General features: G+C 30.7%; 1 non-coding gene across 1 annotated transcript; it reads right to left on the bottom strand.

Annotated features, from left to right (window-relative positions):
- Nucleotides 1-3,957: 3,957 nt before the first annotated feature.
- LOC139895132 (small nucleolar RNA R71) lies at nt 3,958-4,064 on the bottom strand. The gene has a single exon (XR_011775597.1). It is a non-coding gene; the product is annotated as a small nucleolar RNA R71 (small nucleolar RNA).
- Between the last annotated feature and the right edge of the window lie 646 nt (nt 4,065-4,710).

Below are 4,710 nucleotides of genomic sequence, written 5' to 3'. Positions count from 1 at the left end.
AGAGTTTATTGTATTACATTTTCTGTAAAAATGTAACACAATAAACTAGGGGGACTTGATCATATACATACGCATGTATATTTATGTTTTTAATGCGAAAAGGTATTTAAAGACAAAGAATGCAAGACAATAAAACCGCGATAAATGTTAATGAATGCGATGGGACTGCGCGGCATATTAAAGAGTGTGTAGGGTTCTCGCAGTACTTGTGCGGAATGCCTAAGTGCGCGCACATCTTACTTCCGTATAGGTCTCATACCTATAAATAGGGAGCTTGGCCTCTCATTTAAGGTTGTTGATTCTGGAAGAATTGCCCTATTGATAATGCTAAAAACGAACATATATTTCATAGCATTATCCTTCAAGAAAGACAAACTTTTGGTTGCAATTGTTCTATTTACAACTGATATTCGTTTAAATAATAAAAGGTGAAGACAAAAGACAGATTCGACGATTTGAAGACGCAAACGACCAAAATGCTAAAAAAATAAAAAGTACAATCAAAGTGGTTCAAATTATTGATGAGAAACGTCTAAAAGTTACAAGACTACGAGCCACGGAACGCAAAGTACAAGATATTAAATAGTACGAAAGGACGTTCGAAAATCCGAAACCGGGACATGAACCAACTATCAACGCGCGATGCAACGGGCCTAAAATTACAAGTCAACGGAGTACAAGAATATAATATAATATAATATAATATAATATATATATATATAATTATATAAAATTATATATTTTATATTAGATATTAAATATATACGAGCAGCCCATGTTTAAAAATCAATGTGACCAGGAAATGACGGCCATGCGATCGCATGGCCTGGAGGAAGAAAATCCATGCGGTCGCATGACACCCAGCCACTTGCCAAATCTATAAATTGAAGCGTTTTTCGGACGAATTTTACACACTTTTTATCTATCTCTCATTCTCTCAACATATATATATATATATATATATATATATATATATATATATATATATATATATATATATATATATATATATATATATATATATATATATATATATATATATATATATATGTATATATATATATATATATGTATATATATATATGTATATATATATTTTTATAATTATAATTTTAATTTAAGATTAATAATAATAAGGTTATAGTGGCGAATGTTTTAAGTTTGTAAGTCAAAATTCTGTCCGTGTAACACTACACGATTATTAATTATTGTAAGTTATGTTCAACCTTTTTAAATTAATGTCTCGTAGCTAAGTAATTATTATGCTTATTTAAATCGAAGTAATCATGATGTTGGGCTAAATATTAAAGACGGGGTAATTGGGCTTTGTACCATAATTGGGGTTTAGACAAAAGAACGACACTTGTGGAAATTAGACTATGGGCTATTAATGGGCTTTATATTAACTAAACGATACCTCGTTAATTTAATATAAAGATTACAATTTGACGTATCTATATATAACCACATACGCTTAATCGGGTACGGTGGGCGGGATATCTATAAATACGAATTATCGTTCATTTTACCGGACACGGGGATGGATTAATAGTTAATGGACTCATTAAAATAGGGGTAGATTACATTCAAGGGTAATTGGTGTAATTGTTAACAAAGTATTAAAACCTTGGACTACACGAAGTCGATAACCTGGTATATTCATTAAACAAAGTATTAAGACCTTGTTACAGTTCGAATCCCCAATTAGTTGGAATATTTGACTTCAGGTATAAGGAAAATTTGACGAAGACTCTCGCACTTTATATTTATGACTGATGGACTATTATGGACAAAACCGTATGGACATATCGAATAATCCAGGAAAAAGGAAAATTAACCCATGGTAATAAACTAAAATCAACACGTCGAACATCATGATTACGGAAGTTAAAATAAGCATAATTCCTTTATTTTATATCTCATCGCACTTTTATTTACTGTTATTTTATTTATTGCACTTTTAATTATCGTACTTTTTAATTATCATAATTTTATTTATCGTCATTTTATTTATCGCACTTTTAATTATCCTACTTTTATTTATCGTCATTTACTTTACGCTTTAAATTAAGTTATTTGTATTTTTAATATTTTACATTAGGTTTTAATTGCGACTTAAGACATAAAATCGACAAACCGGTCATTAAACGGTAAAAACCCCCCTTTTATAATATATATATATATATATATATATATATATATATATATATATATATATATATATATATATATATATATATATATATATATATATATATATATATACAATTATAGGTTAAAATAAATATAGCGTTAAACTTGGCTAGCTCCCTGCGGAACGAACCGGACTTACTAAAAACTACATTACTGTACGATTAGGTACACTGCCTATAGTGTTGTAGCAAGGTTTAGGTATATCTACTCTATAAATAAATAAATAACTTGTGTAAAATTATATCGTATTTTATAGTATTTAGTAATAAAAATATAACTATTTCTTACCCCTCTGCTTTAACACCAAGTATTTTTGGCGCCGCTGCTGGAGAACGTCGAAGCGAAACGCTATTAAAAAAAAGATTTTTTTTCATTTTTATAAAAATACGTTTTATATAATACAATCAAAAATATAAAATAAAAAGAAAAATATATATCTATATTTTTAAGTTTAGTTAAATTTAAAAAGTTTATATTTCTATTTATTGTAAAAAGTTATAAAAACTAATAAGTAAATTTTTCTTATTTATAAGTTTTATATAAATATTTTACAAAAATATAAAACATTTATAGAAAGTATATATATTAGTGCCTTTTAACTTATTGCCGTTTTGGATATAGAATTCCTTTTAAGCTTTAATACCTTTAGACGCAACTTTTAATTCTTAGTTTTTAGACTTTTAAGTTTCGACGCTGCATTTTATTATTTTTCGACGCTTATTTTTCGACCTTTTATTTTTCGACATTTTTCGACGTGCTCTTTTTCTTTCTTATTTCTCGACGCTCTAGTTTTTTTTTAGGACATAGAATTTTCTATTTCTTCTCTAAAATTTCAAAACGAAAAAAATATTTTAAGTGGTTAAATTGATAGACATCGAAAATTTTCTGGTTTGTAGTAATAGTTGGATTTGTTAGTGGCGAGTTGTGGGCTTCCGATTTAAAGGGTCCTGGCTACCTGCTGCATCTATTGGCTATTCGGAACGTGGGCAAAATCAGAAAAGTCTATTAATTTGATAACTTATATAATTTTTATTTTTTTATAACTAATAGGATATTCAGTGAATGCACCTAGTAAAACGTTCACCATCTTTCATACGTTCACCACCTGTAACTCGATCAAGATATCTAGCCAACATTATCGCCGTTGATTTTTCTTTAGAATCGTCATCTAGTCGACCAAGTACTCCAATTCAAATTTTCGATAATCCATTTTTTGAACCCGACCTCACAATTGAGAATCCGGAGGATATTCAGGGACAATTCAGAGATCATGAACCACTAATCATTCCTCCTGAACCACAAATTACTCATCCAAAAATTGTCGAGGAAGAAACCATTAAATCAGAATCCTCTAGTGATTCAGATTCAACAATTTCAATCATGGAAAATCTGGAACCTCTAAGTATGGAAGACTGAATGAGAGCTAAACGCACTGGCCAAGGTCATGCAATTACTCAACCAGACATTAATGTGCCAGATTATGAAATCAAAGGACAAATCCTACACATGGTAACTAATCAATGCCAATTTAGTGGTGCGCCGAAGGAAGATCCAAACGAACATCTTCGTACCTTTAATAGGATCTGTACTCTATTCAAAATAAGAGAAGTTGAGGATGAACAAATCTATCTCATGTTATTTCCCTGGACTTTAAAGGGAGAAGCGAAAGATTGGTTAGAATCGTTACCTGAAGGGGCGATTGATACATGGGATGTTTTAGTTGAAAAATTTCTTAAACAATTCTTTCCGGCATCTAAAGCCGTGAGACTTCAAGAAGAAATTGTTATGTTCACACAAAAGCCAAATGAAACTTTATGTGAGGCGTGGACAAGATTTGAAAAGTTGTTGAGAGGATGTCTGCAACATGGTTTAGACACTTATCAAATAGTACCAATATTCTACCAAGGATGCGACATCACTACACGAAAAGACATCGACATAGCAGCTGGTGGTTCCATTATGAAGAAAACCGCAACTGAAGCTTACAAAATTATTGATAACATTGCTTCCCACTCACATGAGTGGCACCAAGAAAAAGATATCGTTAGATCATCTAAAGCAGCTAGAGCCGATTCTAGCCATGACTTTGATTCCATGTCTAAAAAGATAGATGCTTTCGAGAGACGAATGGAAAAGATGACTAAGGATATTCACGCAATACGAATTAGTTGTGAGCAGTGTGGAGGACCACATTTGACAAAAGATTGTCTCAGTATTGAACAAACAATGGAACAAAGAGAGAATGTTTCATACATAAACCAAAGGCCTGGAAATAATTATCAGAATAATTATCAACCGCCAAGACCAAACTACAATCAAAATCAGAATTATAACCAAAATGTTCCATACAACAACCAACAAGGTCCTAGCAATCAACAAGTATCTAATAATACTTACAACTAGCAAAGACCTATTTTTCCAATTAAATCACCACAAACCGATGATAAAAAGCCAAATTTAGAAGACATGATGTCCAAGCTAGTTGAATCTCAAACTCAATTTTTCACATCTCATAAA

Source organism: Rutidosis leptorrhynchoides, chromosome 2 (genome assembly GCF_046630445.1).
Source record: "Rutidosis leptorrhynchoides isolate AG116_Rl617_1_P2 chromosome 2, CSIRO_AGI_Rlap_v1, whole genome shotgun sequence".
NCBI lineage: Eukaryota > Viridiplantae > Streptophyta > Magnoliopsida > Asterales > Asteraceae > Rutidosis > Rutidosis leptorrhynchoides.
The sequence above is the reverse complement of the archived record's forward strand: the minus strand, read 5'-3'. Positions and strand labels throughout refer to the sequence as shown.